Source organism: Meles meles, chromosome Y (genome assembly GCF_922984935.1).
Source record: "Meles meles chromosome Y, mMelMel3.1 paternal haplotype, whole genome shotgun sequence".
NCBI lineage: Eukaryota > Metazoa > Chordata > Mammalia > Carnivora > Mustelidae > Meles > Meles meles.
This window is the reverse complement of record NC_060088.1, coordinates 27,759,364-27,782,817: the sequence shown is the minus strand read 5'-3', so window position 1 is coordinate 27,782,817 and position 23,454 is coordinate 27,759,364.

Sequence of the window (23,454 nt, the reverse complement as noted above, 5' to 3'; positions counted from 1 at the left end):
GCGACCCATGGGAGAACCTAAAATATAAAAGAGCACTCCTCCTTCCCCACAACGGGAAAAGCTAGCTGTGGGGATGGGGGTCTAACCGTCAGAGTGGGAGCCATCTGCATGGCCCATGAGACCACGCCCACCCAGGAGGGCCGCCCTGGCCCCAAACAGGTATTGTGACTCTCAGCCTGAGCCTGCTTTCAAACCATACCGTGGCTAGCTGGAACAGAAGCCCGCATATCGGGCCTGGTCCCAGTCCGCACCCTTGGTCGTGTTCTCCAGTCCCCTGGACCCAGAAGCTGACTCTGGCATCCCTGCTATGGCGGGACCCCTGAGATATAAAAGACCACTCTTCCCTTCCCCCAAAAGACACCAAAGCCTTCGGAGCCGTGCAGAATCCTCAAAGAGGCAGAAACTCCAATGGCCCCATGAGGCTACCGCTACATTCTGTGGCCAACGGAGACATACAACCCAGACAGAGAAACCTCCACTCCCGCCTCCACATAGCCATCATTTAAGATCGTGTGACACTGCCAACACTGCAGAACGGGCCTTCCTTCACCTCGCCTCTAACCCTATCCCGAGTTTGTGTTTGCAGAATTTTGTCCCCAAATCCCTGGCTGACAGGCCCTCCAGGATGAGACCTCTGGAACCATAGTGCTGGACTCTGCCTGCCCACCCAAAGGAAACTCTGCCCGTCACATTAGTACAACCCCCCCCCCCCAGATTGAGAGACACATGCAATGACCCTGAGCCAACACCAAATTCTTGGCCGCATTTGAAAAAATGTGCATTCGGACACAGGCCAGAATCCTACCTCCAGGCAGACACCCAGGCCAATGGCCCTGATTCAGAAGTTGGAACCTGACATAAACCTAGGACTTCAATGGAACCCTAGTTTAGGTTTGCAGGCATCTGCATCCAGAGGCAAACTCAGGAATACCTACATATGGTCCAACACTTGAGCCCTGAGCCAAAAACCTTCTATCCCCAGAAGGCAACCTAGCTATTGGGAGCTGCGTCGAACCCTCAGGGGAGGAGTATGCTGCATGGCGCCTGAGCCCCGTCCACATTCTAAGGTCTCCCTGGATACAAGCCAACATTGTGACCCATCAGAATGAGGCTCCCTGTCACCTCAGCCCCATGGGCACTTTGCTTCAGAGCCACCAGATCAAAATGGTCTTATCTTGGGCTGGAAGTGTAAGCAGAGCTGGACTTTCCAGGCATCCATGCGGTGACTTCTGCTATGATGTCTTTCCATAGGGGACCCTGATGCCATCCAAACGGAATCCCCCTGTACCACAGAAGGAAAGTTTGCTGTTCAGAGCAGCTCACAAGTCCCAGCCTGGGAAGACCTCCTTGGCCTCATGAGGCTACCCCTCCACTCATTGGCCATCATGGACCAAACTCCAGCGTAAGCAACCTTATGACACATGCCCTAACTCAGTTGCTGGAGATCTCGAGCCAGACGCTGCACATTTTAAATACAATGTACTCTGCACTGAACAGGACCAGCGCTTGTGCATTCAGAATTCTGTCCTCACCCTCCTGAGCCGCAAGCCCATCAGATTATTCATTCGTAAGCCCCAACGCAGTCTTCTGACTGCCCTCCAGAAAGAAGAAGAGCCCTAGTGGTCTGCCCAGAATCCCCACATGAGGATCAACATGCACGGACCTTGACGGCACCCCAATAAACTTGGCAGCCCTGTGCACTTATGGTCTGTATGACATAGCGTGAACCCGGACCTCCCATCAGCCCCCCAGGTATCGGGCCCCATATCCTGCAGGTGGGACATGCCAAGGCCACAGACTGTCATCTGTACCCAACGTGGGTCTACAGACGTCTGTGCCCAGACCATAGCTCAAATCCTGGCCTATGGGGGAGCCTCACGCATCAAAGAGCATTCATCCTTCCCCATGACAGGAAAACCTTGCTGTGGGCATGGGCGTCTAACCTCTGAGTGGGAGCCAGCTGCATGGCCAATGATAACACGCCCACCCAGGAGGGCTGCCCTAGCCACAAACAGGCATTGTGACCCTCAGCCTGAGCCCACTTTCAAAACACCCCCCCTCGTTAGCTGAACCAGGAACATGCATATCATGCGTGACATTCCCCTAGGCCCAAATCCACAGCCTCGGTCGCGTTCTCCAAGAGCCCGTACCCAGATGCCAACTCCGAATCCCTGCTATGGCGGGACCCCTGAGACAGAAAACAGCACTCTTCCCTTCCCCCCGAACGAAATCGAACCCTTGGCAACTGGGCAGAATCCTCACAGAGATAAAGTCACCTTAGGCCCCATGAGGCTACCGCTACATTCCGGGGCCAACAGAGACACACACACAGACAGAAAAGCCTGTGCTCACGACTACCCATCCAACTCACTTCAGATCCCCAGGCACTGACCCACGGTCCACAGATCGGGCCTACCATCACCTCACCCAGAACCCTATCTAGAGTTTGTGTTTGGAGACTTTTGTCTCCAAAACCCTAGCCTTAAGGCCCTCCAGGATAGGGTTCTGGAGCCACATCACAGGAATCTGCCTGCCCACCCGAAGGAAACACTGCCAGTCACATTTGCACAAACCCTCAAGATTGGGAGACACTTGCAATGCCCCTGATCCCACCCCAAATTCGTTGACCGCTTTTGAAAAAGGTGCATCCAGACACATGCCAGACACCGACCTCCAGGTACACACTCAGGTAAATTGCCCTGAGTCAGAAGATGGTACCTGACTGACCCCTAGGACCACAAAGGAACCCTAACTGTGCTTTGCAGATATCTGACTCCAGAAAAAACTCTGGAATACCTACATACAGTGCAACACTTGATCCGTGAGCCACAAAACAGAACACCTATTGTCGCCAGAAGACAACCAGGCTCTTGGGAGCTGCATCCAACCTTCAGGGGAGGAGAGAATCCTGCATGGCGCCTGAACCCCACTACATTCTAACGTCTCCTAGGACACAAGCCATCCTTGTGACCCATCAGAATGAGGCTCCCTGTCCTCAGCCACATGGACATTTTCCCTCAAAGCCATCAGATCGAAACGGCAGTATTGCAGCACTGGAAGGGTAAACGGAGCTGGGCTTTCCAGGTATCCATGAGGTGACTTCTGCTATGATGTCTTTCCATACGGGGAACCCTGGTGCCATCCAAATGGACTCCCCCTGTCCCGTAGAATGAAAGCTTGCTATTCGGAACAGCTCAAAAGCCCCAGCATGGGAGGAACTCCATTGCCTCACAAGGCCACCCCTTCACTCGTCGGCCAACATGGACACAAACTCCAGCATGATTGTCCATCTGACCCGTGCCCTGACTCAGGTGCTGGAGATCTTGAGTCAGATGCTGCATATTGGAAATGCCATGAGCTTGACACTGAATGGAAAAGGCACTTGTGCGTTCAGAATTCCATCCTCACGGTCTTCGCCTGACAACACTCCAGATTGTTCATTAGGTAGCCAGAACGCCATCTTCTGTCTTCCCTCCAGAAAGAAGAAGGTGTCTGCCCAAATTCCCCACGTGAGGATCAACCTGCACGGACCTCGATGGCACCCCAATGTCCTAGGCCGCCCTGTGCACTAATGCACAGTCTGACACAGCCTGAGCCCCGACCTCCCATCAACCCCCAAGGTAGCGGCCCCATATTCTGCAGGTGGGTTGTGCCATGGCCACAGACTGTCATCTCTACCCAAACTGGGTATACAGGCATCTGCACACAGACCATAGCTCAAATCCCGGCCTATGGGGGAATTTCAAGCATCGATGAGCACGCCTCATTCCCCATGACAGGAAAAGCTTGCTGTGGGCCTGGAGGTCTAACCTCCAAGTGGGAGCCAGCTGCATGGCCCATGAGACCACACCCACACAGGAGGGCTGTCCAGGCTACAAACAGGCATTGTGACCCTCAGCCTGAGCCCGCTTTCAAACCAGCCCCCTCGCTATCTGGACTAGGAACTCGCATATCGGGCCTGACATGCCCCTATATCCAAAACCTCACCCTCGGTTTCATTCTCCAGGCGAACATACCCAGAAGCCAACTCCAAGTCGCTGCTATAGCTGGACCACTGAGATGGAAAACAGCACTCTTCCCTTCCCACTGAAAAACACCAAACCTTTGGGAGTTGACAGAGTCCTCACAGAGGCAAAATCTCCTAAGGCCCCATGAGGCTACCACTACATTCCGTGGCCAACCGAGACACACAACCCAGACAGAAAACCCAGTGCTCCTGATTCCCTGTCCAACTCATTTCAGATCTGTGGCACTGCCCCCACAGTCTGAAGATCGGGCCTGCCATCATCTCACCCAAAACCATATCCAGAGTTTGTGTTTGCAGAATTTTTTCTCCAAAACCCTGGACGACAGGCCCTCCAGAATGGGGTTATGGAGCCACAGAGCAGGACTCTGCCTGCCCACACTTAGGAAACTCTGCCTGTCACATTTGCACAAACCCTCCAGTTTGGGAGACACCTGCAGTGCCCCTGAGGCCACCCACATTTGTTGGATGCCTTGGAAAAATGGGGCATCCGGACAAATGCCAGAAACCTACCTCCAGGGATAACCCCAGGTCAATGGCCCTAAGTCAAACGATGGACCCTGTCTTACTCCAAGGACCACAACGGAAGCCTAGCTGAGCTTTGCAGGCATCTGCCTCCAGAGGCAAACTCTGGATTACGTATATATGGTCCAACACTTGATCACTAAGCCACAAAACAGAACACCTCCTGTCACCAGAAAGCAACCTGGCTCTTGGGAGCTGCGTCCAACCCTCAGGGGAGAAGAATCCTCCTATGCGCTTGTGACATAGGAGCCACATTCTAAGGTCTCCCTGGACAGAAGCCAGCATTGTGACCCATCAGAATGAGGCTCCCTGTCACCTTAACGCCCTGAGAACGTTGCCCCAGAGCCACCAGATCAAATTGGCTTTGTTCCTGAGCGGGTAGTTTAAGCGGAAATAGGCTTCTCAGGCATCCATGCAGTGACATCTGCTAAGACATCATTCCATATGGGGGACCCTGGTGCCATCAAAACGGACGCCCCCTGTCATGCAGAAGGAAATCTTGCTGTTTGGAGCAGCTCACAAGCCCCACCTAGGAAGACTTCCATGGCCTCATGAGGCCACCCCTCCATTCGTTGGCCATCATGGACATAATCTCCACCATGAGCCCCATTCTGAAACGTGCACTGACTCAGGAGCTGGAGATCTCAAGTCAGATGCTGCACATTGGAAATACCATGTGCTCAGCACTGAACGGAACTGGCACATGTGCATTCAGAAAAACGTCCTCACCCTCCTGGCCTGCCAGCCATCCAGATTGTTCATTCGGTAGCCCCAATGCAGGCTTCTGCCTGCCCTCCAGAAAAGAGAAAGGCCCTAGTGGTCTGCCCAGAATCCCCACGTGAGGATCAACCTGCATGGACCTTGATGGCACCCCAATTTCCAGGCAGCCTTGTGCATTAATGCTCTGTCTGACACATCCTGAGCCCCAACCTCACATCAGCCCCCTAGTCGCGGGCCCCATATTCTGCAGGTGGGACCTACCCTAGCCAGAGACTGTCATCTCTACCCAACCTGGGTTTTCAGGGATCAGTGCCCAGACCAGAGCTCAAATCCGGCCTATGAGGGTACCTCAAGCATAAAAGGGCTCTCCTCCTTCCCAGAAGGGGAAAAGCTTGCTGTGGGGTTGGGGTTTAACCCTCAGAGTGGGAGCCAGCTGCATGTCCCATGAGACCATGCCCACCCAGTAGGGCTTCCCTGGCCACAAACAGGCATTGTGATCCTCAGCCTGAGCCAGCTTTCAAACCAGCCCTCTTGCTAAATGTACTAGAAGCCCGCATATTGCGCCTGACATATCCCTAGGCCCATATCCTCACCCTTGGTCGGGTTCTCCATGCGCCCGGACCAAGAAGCCGACTCTGGAATCCCTCCTATGTTGGGACCCTTAAGACAGATATCAACACTCTTACCTTCCCCCTGAAAAACAACAAATCTTTGAGAGCCGGGCAGAGCCCTCATAGAGGCAGAATCTCCCATGGCCCCATGAGGCTACTGCTACATTCTCTGCTAATCAAGACACACAAACCAGACAGAAAAACCTGTGCTCCTGCCTCCCCGTGGCCCTAATTTCAGATCCCGTGACACTGCCCACACGGTCCGCAGATGGGGCCTGCCATTACCTCGCCACAACCCTGTCCCGAGATTGTGTTTGCAGACTTTTGTCCCCAAACTCTGGCTGACAGGCCATCCATGATGGGGCTTCTGGAGCCACAGCACAGGACTCTGCCTGCCCACCCAAAGGAGGCTCTTCCCGTCACATATTCACAAACCTTCCAGATTAGGAGAAACCTGCATTGCCCCTGACCCACCCCAAATTTGTTGGTCGCCTTGGAAAAAAAGTGCATTCGGACACAGGCCAAACACCTATCTCTGGGCAGACAGCCAGGTCAATGGCCTTGAGTCAGATGATGGAACCTAACATACCCTAGGACCTCAACGGAACCATAGCTTAGGTTTGCTGGCATCTGTCTCCAGGCAAACACTGGAATATCTACATATGGTGCAACACATGTTCCCTGACCACAAAACAGAACACCTCCTGTCCCCAGATGCAACCTGGCTCTTGGGAGCTGTGTCCAACCCTCAGGGGAGAAGAGAATCCGCCACATTCTAACGTCTCCCTGGACACAAGCCAACATTGTGACCCATCAGAATGAGGCTCCCTGTCACCTCAGCCACATGGGAACATTGCCCCACAGCCACAAGATCGGAATGGCCTTGTTCCTAGGCTGGAATAGAAAGCGGAGCTGGGCTTTACAGGCATCCATGTGGTGATTTATGCTATGATATCTTTCCATATGGTGGACCCTGGTGCTATCCTAAAGGACAAGTCCTCTCTCGCAGAAGGAAAGCTTGCTGTTCGGAGCAACTCACAAATCCCATTTTGGGATGACCTCAACAGCCTCAGGTGGCCACCCCTCCATTCTTCGGCCATCATGGACAAAAACTCCAGTGTGAGCGACCATCTGACACATGCCCTGACTCAGGTGCTAGAGATTTCGAGTCAGATGCTGCACATTGAAAATGCTGTGATCTCGGCACTGAACTGAACAGGCGTTTCTGAATTCATAATTCCGTCCTCATCCTCCTGGGCCACAAGCCCTCCAGATTGTCTATTCAGAACCCCAACTCAGGCTTCTGCCTGCCCTTCTGAAAGAAGAAGGGCCCTAGGTATCTGCCCAGAATCCCCACGTGAGGATCAACCTGCACGGACCTCAATGGCACCCCATATCCTAGGCCACCTTGTGCACTAATGCACTGTCTGACACAGCCTGAGCCGTCCTCTCATCAGCCCTCCAGAAGCAGGCCCCATATCCTGCAGGTGGAACCTGCCATTTCCAGAGATCTTCATTTTTACCCAACCTGAATATTCAGGCGTCTGTGCCCAGACCATTGCTCAAATCCTGGCCTGGGGGAAACGTCAAGCATCAAAGAGCACTCCTCCTTCACCACAAGGGGAATAACTTGCTGTGGGGATGTGGGTATAACCCTCAGAGTGGGCGCCACCTGCAAGGTGCATGAGACTGCTTACCCAGGATGGCTGCCTTGGCAATAAACGCATTTTTTTTCCCTCGGCCTGAGCCCACTTTCAAAGCAGCCCTCTCTCTACCTGGACCAGGAGCTCGCATATCGTGTCTGACGTGCCCCTAGACCCCAATCATCACCCTGGGTCGGGTTCTCCAGGAGCCCGGACCCATAGGCCAACTCTGGAATCCCTATTATGGCGGGACCCCTGAGACAGAAAACAGCACTCTTAACTTTCCCCCAAAAGACACCAAACCCTTGGGAGCCGACTCTGGAATCCCTGCTATGGCGGGAACCGTGAGACAGAAAAGAACACTCTTCCCTTCCCCCCAAAAGAAAGCAAACCCTTCAGAGTCAGACGGAATCCTCACAGAGGCAGAATTTCCCATGGCCCCATGAGGCTACCGCTACATTCCGTGGCCAACAGAGACACCCAACCCAGACAGAAAAGCCTGCAATCCTGCCTCCCAGTCGCCTTCATGTCAGATCCCACAGAACTGCCCTCACGGTCCGCAGATTGGGCCTGACATGACCTTTTCCCTAAACCTATATTGAGTTTGTGTTTGCAGACATTTCTCCCCAAAGCACTGGCTGACAGGCCCTCCAGGATGGGATCTATGGAGCCACAGTGCTGGACTCTGTCTGCCCACCCGAAGGAAGCTCTGCCCGACACCCACCAGATTGGGAGACACCTGCAATGCCACTGAGCCAACCCCAAATTCGTTGGCTACCTTGGATAAAATGTGCATTCGGACACAGGCCTGACACCTATGTCCAGGCAGACACCCCGGTCAATGGCCCAAGTCAGAAGATGGGAACTGACATACCCCTAGGACCTCAATGGAACCCTAGCTTAGGTTCGCTGGCATCTGTATCCAGAGGAAAACTCTTGAATACCTACATATGGTCCAACATTTGATCCCTGAGCCACAAAATAGAACACTTCCTGCCCCCAGTAGGCAACCTGGCTCTTGGGGGCTGTATCCAACCCTTAGGGGAGGAGAATCTTGCATTGCGCCTGAGCCCCCGCCACATTCTAAGATCTCCCTGGACACAAGCCAGCCTTGTGACCCATCAGAATGAGGTTCCCTGTCACCTCAGCCCCCAGGAACTTTGCCCCAAAGCCACCAGATCCAAACGGCCTTGTTACTGGGCTGGATGTGTAAGCGGAGATAGGCTGTCCAGGCATCCATGCGGTGAGGTCTGCTAAGACGTCTTTCCATACGAGGGACCCTGGTGCCATCCAAATGGTGTCCCCTATCCCACAGAAGGAAAGCTTACTGTTTGGAGCAGCTCACAAGCCCCAGCCTGGGAAGACCTCCATGGCCTCATGAAGCCACCACTCCATTCCTTGGCCATCATGGACAAAAACTCCAGTGTGAGCGACCCTCTGACACGAGCCCTGACTCAGGTGCTGGAGATCTCGAGTCAGGCGCTGTACATTGGAAATGCCATGTGCTCGGCATTTTCTCTAAGGTATTGGATTTGCTGGCATACTTGTGTGGAGGGGTCTTTTAGGTAAGATTGTTTAATTAATTCATGAATTCTTGATAGGTAAGGAGTTACCTTATACTGTTTGGACGGGTTGATACTTTGATTCTCTAAGCTTTTTTTTTTTTTTTTTTTTTTTTTTATGGTATTTTCTCTGAATTTTGCTTCCATAAGTGCTATTCCTCACTTGCTCCCTAACTTCAGTGGTACTCATTTAAGTGTATGTGTGTGTGTGTGTTTCAGAAAACGCTAAAAATGATATTTTAAGAGATATGAAGCTGCTCTATTCCAGATCACAAGTCACCTTCAAACACAGTGGAAACTCACGTTACACCCCATTCGGCCACAATTCCTGCATGGAATATCCCATTTGATCCACTGTTAGAAAGACAGATTCTGACTAGCCTGCCTGCGACAAACACCAAATTTTGTGTGCCTGGTTCGATTCTCATTGCCTGTACCTTTTTCTTGCTTTTTCCCATGTTTCTTTACTCCCATGAGTGAGTGATATTGTATGGTAGTTTTCTTTCTGTGACTGACAGATATGACACAGCCCAATACTCTCTCCCTTTCTGCCACATGTCACAAGGAGCAAGAATGCCTTCTTGCTTATGGCTCCAAAAGAGTCCGCAGTGCATCTGGAAGACAGGGAGACAGTAGAGCTGTCTGCAAGCTCAGGCTTGTCTTAGCCATCAGCACAACCAGAAGACAACCACATCAATGTAAACATGGCATAAATGGACCTGAAGCCTAGAAATCACACTCCACAGTGAAAGAGAGAAGAAGTCACTGAGACCATGGGAGAAGGTTGTAGACAGTGCTTATGGGTGAATTGGACGGTTGGTGCTTCAGAGGGCAGGGAGCCATGGCCAAAAGTAAAGACCCAGGGGAGAGGAGCACACTTAGAGCCCACAATTTGAATGTTGACACATAGCGGTTGGTGGAGAAAGGAAGACTGTCTGAATGACACAAGTTCTTGCAACTGAAGGATCTTGACGGTCGGGGAATATTGTCAGGGCAAGGATGCTTCTCCTTATCTGCTCGTGTCCTGAATCACCAGTCCTAAGGGATGAAGGCTCTGTCTTCCTGACATTACCTTAAACTCCGTTGAAAGGGCTTCATGGAGAGTGAAATGCTGCATGATCGCTACCCCTAAAGAAATGGCCTTGGTCAGCACTCCTTGTCATTATTAGTTAATGCTACATACCATAGACATGGGGAGAGCTATGTTGAGTAACTCTCTTTATTCAGATGATATGAACAGCCAACATCGTGGGCTTTCCAATGCCCACTCTAGCATCACTGTGGAAGGAGGCGAGATACCTTTTTAATGTGGCCAGTGGATAAAGATGATTATGAAGATGATGATAAAGAAGATGATTTCCAAATGAAAATGCAAGCAGACCACGGGAAATATCCTATGGCTTCACTCCTATGTGGCCCATGAGAAATACCATGGACATGAGTAGTAGTAAGAGAAAACAGAAGGAGAAGAATTCAGACAGGTAGTTGCGCCAGGAGTGACTCAGGATCTGTGGGAACAAGATTAGGGTTACAGGAGGATAAGACATGCCATAAGGAGGGAACTGGTTAATGGGTATGGAGGTTGTGTGGCCTTATATGAGGATGAGCCCTTGGTTTTATATGCAAATAAAGAATCAGGGAACACTATGTCAAAATCGTAGGATGGATGAAAGGCTGGCTTGCCGAATATAAGGAAAAATAGTGAATAGAAAGCAAAACAGGCTGTTTCACATTGAGATGAAGAAAGAGAAGAGAAATGAATAATAGTTTTATTATTTTACGGATCAAAATGGTATGCAATTGGTTTTTATAAGTTCCTTATATGAATTGGGTCTTTGGACATGGTAAATTAGAGTCTTCCCTCTTCCTATATTTTGGGAATAGATGAGAAAAGCCTACCTTACCATTAAATGTCTCGAATTGATTTGAGAAGGGTGTAGACAGGACTTATGGGAGAATTGGACGGTTGGTGCTTCAGAGGGCTGGGAGCCATGGCCAATGACAAAGGACCAGTAGAGAGGAGCACACTTAGAACCCACAATTTGAATGTTGAACCATAGATGTTGGATGAGAAAAGGAGAGTGTCTGAATGACACGAGTTCTTACAAACCAAGGGTAAGAGTTCCGGGGATTCCAGATCAGCATGCTTGCAGACATAGACTCCAGAGAATACTCTGTATCTTCTGCAGAGGACACCAGCATGCATAGGGGTGCAGACACTGTGTATATCCTGGAGAGGACACCATCAAGCAACCAGGTGCAGACATCCTGGAAACCATGTTCAGAATCAATACCCGTTGACACCGTGGTAAGATTATTATTTCTTTGTGTGCATTTGTGATGGGCAATGTTGGTGGAGATGCTGAGATTTTCACCAAAGGTACTTGGGCTCTACGAACGCCAGCATCCAGACTGAGAAGTGGACACAGGCAGGACGGTGAGGACATTAGCTGCCCAACCTCAATCACGGATTCCCAAACCTATAACACTGTTGGCACTGCCTTTTTCAGGCCAGGTCGCTTAGTCCTAGGCAACAGAAAATCCTGCAGCGGACTAGAAAAAGCCCTGTCCACATCGTCTCACCTGGCCAGAGAATTCAGCAGGCCTTAAGTTTTGTGGAATGTGTTGAAAGTCACGTTTCACAAGCACACCGGGCCCACGATGATTAACCTCACCATAATTGGCCCAGAAACCACACATTCTGAATGGAAGGCCAGGAGAGCCTCTGCAGAGGATGAGCCCACAGGAGAGTGGACCGCCCTAGAGGGCATGTACACACACGTGAGACTCTTTCAAGTGCCAGCACTTGGGCACTCCATGAGCCCCACTTCCTAAAGAATTTATCTTCAGGTTAGATAACAGATAGCACGTTTCAAATTCAGAGAAGACAGAGACCATTTGTAGATTCACGTTGTATTCCAGAAACTGGCCCGAAAGCTTTTTGAGATGGCTTCACATGGGGATTTTTCTCTTCCAACATGCCCCATGCTTGTTCCTGTGAGCTCCAAACAGATGAGTCTGTGCAGGGCCTAAACTTCTAGGGTGTAGGATCTGCTTTAATGTTTGGTCAGCTGGGAAAATTGGGAGGCATTTATTGCACTATTTCTGGAGATGCAAGAAGAACTCGTGTCCTCACTGTTGAAGACTCCAGACATGTCTTTGGTATGGTTGCGGGAGTTAACTCGGAGCTTTCCTCAGAGTCCGGGGGGCGCTTTTCCTGGTCAGAAGCATCCTGATAGAGTGTGAGGACCATGAACATGTGTATGGCGTGGAGTTCCCCATGTGAGGCTGCTTGTACTCCTGACTCTTTCTTGACCTTACTTCGGTAAAATGGAATTGTGGATTCTTGCCTTCCTCAGGAGTCCAGAGGGGTGGTGGTGACAGTCACGGCCAAAGACTAAAAATTTGGCCATGGAGAAGGTGACCCCAATTCGCTTCAGAAACTGTCTTAGTGAAATACCAGCGGCTCCTGCGGTTAGGAGTGATTTTGATACTCCTGGCTGACCAAGAACTACTCCAGCGAGGAGAAGTGATGATTGCTGGTTTTGTGAGGAGTGATTGCTAGGACCTCAGAGCTTTGTGACAACACAGAAGCTGACTTCACTGAAGCAGTAATTCCATTCTCATGACATATGAGTCCTATGGCTTTAAGTAGGAAGACCTTGGAAGGAAAAAGAAAGAGCCATGTTAGCCTGATCATAAACTCAGGTGGTCTTTCCTGTTTCTTTCCCACTTCCACTTTCTATAAAAAGAGAAAGGAAAATAATGTTCTGTATACCATTCTTTAGACCAACATTTCTCCGGAGAGAGCACTGCAATTTCTAGAGATCTCAAACAACTGTGAGGCCTCTTGGCTACCATGAGGTCTCTGGGAGGTTTGATATCCTTGGGTGAGAGGGTCCATTCTTAGCTTCTCTTCCCTATGTTTTCTCGGGTGTAAGGTCTGCCTTTGGCTTGGTCTGATTGGAAGGTGGGGGAAGGAAAAAAGGAAGGAAAATCACAATTCCAGGAAAATTGCCAGGGCAGGGATGCGTTGTGCTGTCCGTGTCCTTATCTGCTAGTGTCCTGAAACACCAGTCCTAAGGGATGAAGCTCTATCTACCTGACATTACCTTACACACCGTTGCCAAGGTTTCATGGAGAGTGAAACTCTGCATGATCGCTACCCCTAAAGAAAGAGCCCAGGGCAGCACTCCTTGTCATCATTAGTTAATGCTACTTGCCATAGTCATGGGGAGAGCCATGTTGAGCAACGCTCTTTATTCAGATGAAAATGAACGGCCCACATCGATGGCCTGCCATGGCCACTCTAGCATCACTGTGGAAGGAGCCAAGAAACCCTAGTATCTAGTAAGGACTAGTGGATAAAGATGATTATGAAGATGATGTTAAAGAAGATGATTTCCAGAGGAGTCAAGATGGCGGGGAAGAAGGAGGACGGACTGTTTCAACCTGTACCCTAAAGTGAGCTGATTACCTACCAAAGAATTCCGACCACCCATAAAATCAGCCTGTGATCAGAATTATACATGTCTGGATCTCTACAGGAGCAGAAGATGCTGGTGGCAGGTAAAGCAGACTGGGATCGTTGGACTGATTTCGGAAGATAAACCAAAGGGTGTGGGAACCTCCAGAGGTGACTGTTTGGAAAGCAATACACGAATATGTGAGTGCCCTGCCTCTGGGGACCAGTATTAACTTGGAGTCTGGTTGAAAGCATTCAAAAAACAAAGAGCAAAGAATCGCAGGGGGAAATAGTAGGAACCTGGGTGGTTAGCGTCAGGGACCTAAGTCCCTGGACCCAGGACAGCCTCTCCTGGTGCTGAGCTAGAGAGAGTGCAGCAGAGAAATCAGGTCTCCATCCCTGAGCCTCCAGTGTGCCTGAACGCCAGCGTGCCCTAGAATGAGTGGGGTCTGGCTCCCGTGAGGGCTGGGAAGCTGGCCAGACGGCAATCCTGAAACGTGCACGTCCCACACCCTCCCTTGGGATAGGTGCTCATAGGCGCTAGCTTAGAGCTCTGGCATCCAGAAAAACCAGACATTCCCAGCCCGGGACAGCGGGAAAATCTCAATGTGTGATCTCTGCTCAGAACCTCTCTGGTGGTCTGGAGCTGCCCAGACAGCCAACGCTGCCCTGGTTTTGGGTACAACGAGGAGCTCCTGCATCCCCAGGGACAATGACTTAGAACTGACTCTGCCAGCAGCTCTTGCAAAACATACTGAGGCTTCTCTCTGAGAGGGAGGTCTCCTCTAAACCTCCAAAAACCATCAAAAGCTGTCAAGGCGAGAGAAAGCAGATGAAAGAACATAAAAAACCCCCAGAGAACAAAAGCCTGAAAAAATCAGTTTCCTAAGAGCCCACCCCCTTGAGGGGAGTGGGAGGACCTAACTCAGGGAACATCATCGTCTGAAAACCCACGTGGCAGGCTCCTCCCCAGAAAACCAACCAGGAAGGAAGAAAAAAAAAAAAAAAGATTACAAGAGAACAACCACCACTACTTCATAAATACAACTTTTATTTTTAACTCTTTACCAATATTCTGGTTCTTTTATTTTAATACATACAGATAATTTTTTAACCTATTTACCACCACACTGAGATTTCCAGTACATCAACTTCTTTAATAACCTTCTAACCTGAACTTTTTCATACATATACCCGTGTTTTTCTTTTGCTTTTCTATTTTTTTATTTCTTTTTTAATTTTAACTTAGTTTAGTCTAGTTTATTCTTTTTAATTTTTATTTTCTACTATATGAAAAATATGAAAATTTTATTTTCTACTATTTATTTTATTTTATTTTCTACTATACATATAGAGTTAAACTTCAAGGTAATCCCCTTTACCAAATCAATGCTACCCTTATAGGCAAACCAGTTTCTAATCCCCCTGTAACTTAGGAAATTTGAATCCCTTAACAAAAACATCAAGATACATTCAGGAAGAGTCAAAATATACTTCCACACCACACTGAGAATTTATAACCACTCTCCTAAATTTTCCTTCTGTCAGTGTTTCTGTGAATTTGTGTTTGTCCTGATAATATATAAATCTTATACTTGGGGTTCTTTCTGATGAGAATCTTCCCTTTTTTTGCTTATATATATATATATATAAGGGAATCATATGGGAATCATATATATATATACAAAAAAGGGAATCATATATATAATATATATATACATATAATCGTATATATATCATATATATGATTCCCTTTTTTTGTATATATATATTTTTTCTCTTGTTATAAACTTTTATCACTATTTTTGTTTGTCTGTTTTTGATTGTATACTTCACAAATCTTACCTTGTGGCCCATCTGGGCTGAGCCTTCTCTTTTATCTTCCCTTTTTTTCCTATCTCTCTCTCTCTCTATCTTTTTTTTTCCTTTTTTCTTTTCCCTTTTTTTTCTTTCTTCTTCTATATTTCTTTTTCTTTTCTTTTTTCTCTCATTTGGGTGGGGAATCCTGATTGCACAGAAGCGTTCCAGGGTGCACATTGGAATCCCTGAAGGGGAGGAAAAAGAAAGAAGTCTAGAAGATATAGTGGAAGAAGTTGTCTATGAAAATTTTCCCAATCTCACGAATGGAAACAACGTTCATGTAAGAGAGACAGAGAGATTTCCTCCCAAGGTTTTAAATTCTCAAATGTCCTCACGACAACTTATAGTTAGAAAGAGGAATTGTGTTTCAAGAGAGACCCTCTTAAAAGCAGCTAGGACAAAAAAGCTCCTTATGTACAGAGGAAAGCGCATTAGAATAACGTCAGACCTTTCCACAGAGACCTGCAACCAAGGAAGGGCTGGCAAAATATATTCAGAGTACTAAATGAGAAGAACATGCAACCAAGAATACTCTATCCAGCAAGACTGACATTTAAAATGGATTGAGAGATAAAGAGTTTTCAAGAACGGCAAGGCTTTTTTCAGCAGCATCTATTGAGAGTATCATATGTTTCTTGTTCTTTCTTTTATTAATGTGTTGTATCACATTGATTGATTTGCGGATGTTGAACCAACCCTGCAGCCCTGGAATAAATCCCACTTGATCGTGGTGAATAATCCTTTTAATGTACTGTTGAATCCTATTGGCTAGTATTTTGGCGAGAATTTTTGCGTCTGTGTTCATCAAGGATATTGGTCTGTAGTTCTCTTTTTTGGTAGGATCCTTGTCTGGTTTTGGGATCAAGGTGATGCTGGCCTCATAAAATGAGTTTGGAAGTTTTCCTTCCATTTCTATTTTTTGGAACAGTTTCAGGAGAATAGGAATTAGTTCTTCTTTAAATGAGTTGTAGAATTCCCCTGGGAAACCATCTGGCCCTGGGCTTTTGTTTGTTTGGAGATTTTTGATGACTGTTTCAATCTCCTTACTGGTTATGGGCCTGTTCAAGTTTTCTATTTCTTCCTGGTTCAGTTGTGGTAGTTTATATGTCTCTAGGAATGCATCCATTTCTTCCAGATTGTCCAATTTGTTGGCGTAGAGTTGCTCATAGTATGTTCTTATTATTGTCTGTATTTCTTTGGTGTTAGTTGTGATCTCTCCTCTTTCATTCATGATTTTATTTATTTGGGTCCTTTCTCTTTTCTTTTTGATGAGTCTGGCCAGGGGTTTATCAATCTTATTGATTCTTTCAAAGAACCAGCTCCTAGTTTCATTGATTTTTTCTATTGTTTTTTTGGTTTCTATTTCATTGATATCTGCTCTGATCTTTATGATTTCTCTTCTCCTGCTGGGTTTAGGGTTTCTTTCTTGTTCTTTCTCCAGCTCCTTTACGTGTAAGGTTAGGTTGTGTACTTGAGACCTTTCTTGTTTCTTGAGAAAGGCTTGTACCGCCAAATATTTTTCCTCTCAGGACTGCCATTGCTGTGTCCCACAGATTTAGAATCGTTGTGTTTTCATTATCAGTTGTTTCCGTGAATTTTTTCAATTCTTCTTTAATTTCCTGGTTAACCCATTCATTCTTTAGAAGGATGCTGTTTAATCTCCTTGTATTTGGGTTCTTTCCAGCTTTCCTCTTGTGATTGAGTTCTAGCTTCAAAGCATTGTGGTCTGAAAATATGCAGGGAATAATCCTAATCTTTTGATACCGGTTGAGACCTGATTTGTTACCCAGGATGTGATCTATTCTGGAGAATGTTCCATGTGCACTAGAGAAGAATGTGTATTCTGTTGCTTTGGGATGAAATGTTCTGAATATATCTGTGATGTCCATCTGGTCCAGTGTGTCATTTCAGGCCTTTATTTCCTTGTTGATCTTTGGCTTGGATGATCTGTCCATTTCAGTGAGGGGAGTGTTAAAGTCCCCTACTATTATTGTATTATTATTGATGTGTTTCTTTGATTTGGTTATTAATTGGTTGATATAGTTGGCTGCTCCCACATTAGGGGCATAGATATTTAAAATTCTTAGATCTTCTTGTTGGACAGACCCTTTGAGTAGGATATAGTGTCCTTCCTCATCTCTTATTATAGTCTTTGGCTTAAAATCTAATTGATGTGATATAAGGATTGCCACCCCAGCTTTCTTCTGATGCCCATTAGCATGGTAAATTGTTTCCATCCCCTCACTTTAAATCTGGATGTGTCTTCACGTCTAAAATGAGTTTCTAGTAGGCAACATAATGATGGGTTTTGTTTTTTTTATCCATTCTGATACCCTGTGTCTTTTGATTGGGGCATTTAGCCCATTAACATTCAGGGTAACTATTGCGAGATATGAATTTAGTGCCATTATTAGCCTGTAAGGTGACTGTTACTGTATATTGTCTCTGTACCTTTCTGATCTACTACTTTTAGGCTCTCTCTTTGCTTAGAGGACCCTTTCAATATTTCCTGTAGAGCTGGTTTGGTGTTTGCATATTCTTTCAGTTTTTCTTTGTCCTGGAAGCTTTTGATCTCTCCTTCTATTTTCAATGATAGCCTAGCTGGATAGAGTATTCTTGGCTGCATGTTTTTTTTCATTTAGTGCTCTGAATATATCATGCCAGCTCTTACTGGCCTGCCAGGTCTCTGTGGATAAGTCTGCCGCCAATCTAATATTTTTACCATTGTATGTTACAGACTTCTTTTCTCGGGCTGCTTTCAGGATTTTCTCTTTGTCACTAAGACTTGTAAATTTTACTATTAGGTGACCGGGTGTGGACCTATTCTTGTTGAATTTGAGGGGGGTTCTCTGCATCTCCTGGATTTTGATGCTTGTTCCCTTTGCCATATTAGGGAAATTCTCTCCAATGATTCTCTCCAATAGACCTTCTGCTCCCCTCTCTGTTTCTTCTTCTTCTGGAATCCCAATTATTCTAATGTTGTTTTGTCTTATGGTGTCACTTATCTCTCGAATTCTCCCCTCATGGTCCAGTTGCTGTTTGTCCCTCTTTTGCTCGGCTTCCTTATTCTCTGTCATTTGGTCTTCAATATCACTAATTCTTTCTTCTGCTTCATTTATCCTAGCAGTGAGAGCCTCCATTTTTGATTGCACCTCATTAATAGCTTTTTTTATTTCAACGTGGTTAGATTTTAGTTCTTTAATTTCTCCAGAAAGGGCTTTAATATCTCCAGAGAGCGTTTCTCTAATATCTTCCATGCCTTTTTCGAGCCCGGCTAGAATGTTCAGAATCGTCATTCTGAACTCTTGATCTGACATATTACCAATGTCTGTGTTGATTAGGTCCCTAGCCTTCGGTATTGTCTCTTGTTCTTTTGTTTGTGGTGATTTTTTCTGCCTTGTCATTTTGTCCAGATAAGAGGATATGAAGGAGCAAATAAACTATTAAAAGTGTGGCAAAGACCCCAGAAAAATGCGCTGTAACCAAATCAGAAGAGACCCCTAATTGTGGGGGGGAGAAAGGGGATAAAAACAGGTTCTGAAAAAAAAAAAGGAAAAAAAAGAAATAAATTTAAAAATAAAAAAATGTAAAAAAGAAAGAAAACATAAATATATATATTTAGATGAACTAGTCAAAAAACGTTAAAAAAGAAAAGGGTAAAAATTTTAAAAAATTTAGCAGAAGAAGAAAAAAGAAAAAAGAAAAAAAAATTGAAAAAAGAAAAAAAAAATTTGAAGTAGCTGCAAGACTAAAGAATCATGGTGAGAAAGCAATGAGTTCGGGCTTTGCTTTCTCCTCCTCTGGAATTGCTATGCTGTCTTAGGAATTGAACCTGCTTTCTCCTTGATAGATGAACTTCGTCCTGGCTGGATATTTTGTTGATCTTCTGGGGGAGGGGCCTGTTGTAGTGACTCTCAAGTGTCTGCCCGAGGCGGGATTGCACCGCCCTTACCGGCGGCTGGACTAAGTAATCGGCTCGGGTTCACTTTTGGGAGCTTCTGTTCCCTGAACGCTTTCCATAGAGTTCCGGAGGACGGGAATGAAAATGGCGGCCTCCGAGTCTCCGGCCTGGAGGAGTCGTGAGCCCAGGGCCCCACTCCTCAGTGCGCCCCCAGAGGACAGCACCCAATCACTCCCGCATCCCCAGCCTCCAGCCGTGCTCCGAGCTCACCCAGCCCCCGACCAGTTCAAGGTAACCCCGAGCTGAGAGTTCAGTCCTCGGCTCTGTCTCTGCAGCCGGCTTCTCCATTCTAATACCTGCGAGCTCTCCGACACTCTGACACCCCCGATCCTTCTGTGACCCTGCGGGGCCTGGGGCCACGCTGACCCTGCGTGGGCTTCACCCTGGTTTAGCCTCTGGAGCAATGTCCCTCAGTGGAACAGACTTTTAAAAGTCCTGATTTTGTGCTCCATTGCTCCGCCACTTGCCGGAAGCCGGCCCCTCCCCACGCGGTCTATCTTCCCGTCGTTTTAGATTCACTTCTCCGCCAGTCCTGTGTTTCAGAAAGTGGTTGATTTTCTGTTTCTAGAGTTGCTGTTCTTCTTCTCTTTGCTCTCCTGTTTGATTTGTAGGTGTTTGCAATGTTTAGATAAGCTATCGAGCTGATCTCCTGCTACCTGATGTAGTCTCAGGCTGCTACTTCTCCGCCATCTTGACTCCTCCCTCTGACATGATTCTTTATATGGAATACCCCAAAGACTCCACCCCCAAACTACTAGAACTCATACAGCAATTCAGAAACCTGGCAGGATACAAAGTCAATGTACAGAATTCCGTGGCTTTCTTATACACTAACAATGAAAATACAGAAAGGGAAATTAGAGAATTGATTTCATTTACTATAGCACCAAGAACCATAAGATACCTGGGAATAAACCTTACCAAAGAGGTAAAGGACCTATACTCGAGGAACTACAGAACACTCATGAAAGAAATTGAAGAAGACACAAAGAGATGGAAGACTGTTCCATGCTCTTGGATTGGAAGAATAAACATTCTTAAAATGTCTATACTGCCTAGAGCAATCTATACTTTTAATGCCATTCCGATCAAAATTCCACCGGTATTTTTCAAAGAGCTGGAGCAAATAATCCTAAAATTTGTATGGAATCAGAAGAGACCCCGAATTGCTAAGGAAATGTTGAAAAACAAAAACAAAACGGGCGGCATCACGTTACCCGATTTCAAGCTTTACTACAAAGCTGTGATCACCAAGATAGTGTGGGACTGGCATAAAAACAGACACATAGACCAGTGGAACAGAGTGGAGAGCCCAGATATGGACCTCAACTCTATGGTGAAATAATCTTTGACAAAACAGGAAAAAATATTCAATGGAAAAAAGGCAGTCTCTTCAATAAATGGTGCTGGGAAAACTGGACAGCAATATGTAGAAGAATGAAACTTGACCATTCTCTTAAAGCGCACACAAAGATAAACTCGAAATGGATAAAGACCTCAACGTGAGACAGGAATCTATCAGAATTCCTGAGGAGAACATAGGCAGTAATCTCTTCGATATCAGCCACAGCAACTTCTTTCAAGATATGTCTCCAAAGGCCAAGGAAACAAAAGCAAAAATGAACTTTTGGGACTTCATCAAGATCAAAAGCTTCTGCACAGCAAAGGAAACAGTCAACAAAACAAAAAGGCAACCCATGGAATGGGGAAGATATTTGCAAATGACAGTACAGACAAAAGGTTGATATCCAGTATCTATAAAGAACTCCTCAAACTCAACACACACAAAACAGATAATCATATCGAAAAATGGGCAGAAGATATGAACAGACACTTCTCCAACGAAGACATACAAATGGCTATCAGACACATGAAAAAATATTCATCATCACTAGCCATCAGGGAGATTCAAATTAAAACCACATTGAGATACCACCTGACACCAGTTAGAATGGCCAAAATTAGCAATATAGGAAACAACGTGTGTTTGAGAGGATGTGTAGAAAGGGGAACCCTCTTACACTGTTGGTGGGATTGCAAGTTAGTGCAGCCACTTTGGAGAACAGTGTGGAAACTCATGAAGAAATTAAGATTAGAGCTTCCCTATGACCCTGCAATTGCACTGCTGGGTATTTACCCCAAAGATACAGATGTAGTGAAAAGAATGGCCATCTGTACCCCAATGTTTATTGCAGCAATGGCTACGGTCGCCAAACTGTGGAAAGAACCAAGATGCCCTTCAATGGATGAATGACTAAGGAAGATGTGGTACATATACACAATGGAGTATTATGCCTCCATCAGAAAGGATGAATACCCACCATTTGTAGCAACATGGACGAGACTGGAAGAAATTATGCTGAGTGAAATAAGTCAAGTAGAGAGAGTCAAGTATCATATGGTCTCACTTATTTGTGGAGCATAACAAATAACATGGAGGACATGGGGAGTTGGAGAGGAGAGGGAGTTGAGGGAAACTGGAAAGGGAGATGAACCAAGAGAGACTATGGACTCTGAAAAAAAACCAGAGGGTTTGTAGGGGCGGGGGGGGTTGTGGGTGGGAGGTTGAGGAACCAGGTGGTGGGTAAGAGGGAGGGCACATACTGCATGGGAGCACTGGGTGTGATGCCAAAACAATGAACACTGTTATGCTGTAAATAAACAAATAAACGAAAAATAAATAAATAAATAAATAAATAAATAAATAAATAAATAAATAAATAAATAAACAAATCGAAAGTCTTGGGAAGGAACAAGAAAGAGCCATTTTATCCTGATCATGAACTCAGGTGGTCTTTTCCATTTCTTTCCCACTTCCACTTTCTATACAAAGAGATAAGAAAATGATATTCTCTATACCATTCTTTAAACCAACATTTCTCCAGAGAGAGCATGGTATTCCTATTTCCACTGCAAATTCTAGAGATCTCAATCAACAGCGAGGCCTCTTGACTACCATTAGGTCTCTGGGATGTTGATAGCCTTGGGTGAGATGGTCCATTCTTAGCTTCTGTTCCCAATGAATTCTCAGGTTTAAGGACTGCCTTTGGTGCTTGGTCAGCTTGGAAGGTGATGGAAGGAAGAAGGAAGGAGAGTCACAATTCCAGGTACATTTCCAGGGCAGGTATGGATTGTGCTGTCCTTGTCCTTATCTGCTAGTATCCTGAAACACCAGTCCTTAGGGATGAAGGCTCTGTCTACATGACATTACCTTAAACACCGTTGCAAAGGCTTCATGGAGAGTGAAACACTGCATTATCGCTAGCCCTACAGAAAGATCCCTGGTCAGCACTCCTTGTCATCTTTAGTTAATGCTACATGCCATAGTCATGGGGAGATCCATGTTGAGCAACTCTCTTTAATCAGCTGAAAATGAACGGCCACCATCGATGGCCTGCCATGTCCACTCTAGCATAACTCTGGTCGTAGCTGAGATACCCTTTTAAGGGCTAGTGGATAAAGATGATTATGAAGATGATGATAAAGAAGATGATTTCGAAATGAAAATGCAAGCAGATCAAGGGAAATATCCAAAGGCTTCACTCTTATGTGGCCCATGAGGAATACCGTGGACATGAGTAGTAGTAAGGGAAAACAGAAGGAGAAGGAGTTAGACAGGGAGATGCACCAGGAGAGACTCAGGACTTTGGGGACCAAGCTGAGGGTTACAGGAGCATAAGACTTGCCATAAAGAGGGAACTGCTTAATGGGTATGGACGTGGTGTGACATTATATGAGGATGAGCACTTGGTGGTATATGCAATTAAAGAATCAGGGCACACTATGTCAAAAAACGTAGGATGGATGAAAGGCGGTCTTGCCGAATATAAGATAAAATAGTGAATAGAAAGCAAAACAGGCCATTTCACATGGAGAAGAAGAAGGAAAGCGAAGAAAAATGAATTCTAGTTTTATTATCTTACTGATTAAAATTGCACGCAATTGGTTTCCTGTAAGGTCCTTATGTGAATTGGGTCTTTGGACATTGTAAATTAGAGTCTTCCCTCTTCCTACGTTTTGGGAATAGATGAGAAAAGCCGACATTACCATTAAATGTCTCGAATTGTGGACCAGGGAATTGAT